This window comes from Penaeus monodon, chromosome 21, assembly GCF_015228065.2.
Source record: "Penaeus monodon isolate SGIC_2016 chromosome 21, NSTDA_Pmon_1, whole genome shotgun sequence".
Lineage (NCBI taxonomy): Eukaryota > Metazoa > Arthropoda > Malacostraca > Decapoda > Penaeidae > Penaeus > Penaeus monodon.
Window position 1 is genome coordinate 41,072,343 of NC_051406.1, and position 244 is coordinate 41,072,586.

Here is a 244-nt window from a genome sequence, read left to right on the forward strand (position 1 = left end):
GACGTGAATGACATATTTAATTACCAGCCTCCTTCAACACTAACTCATTTATACCAACATAAAAATAGGTCATCAAACTATGTTGAGAGTTTCACACCCGATTTTAATTGGCGTAATTCATTTGCGTAGGTATGCTTAAAAAAAAATTGGGTAAAACCTATTTGCTGTTGGCTAAAATGTACTCGATATATCGCTGATGTTGGTAAACACAATTTCCTTTTTTCTTTCACATTTTCCTTTTTCG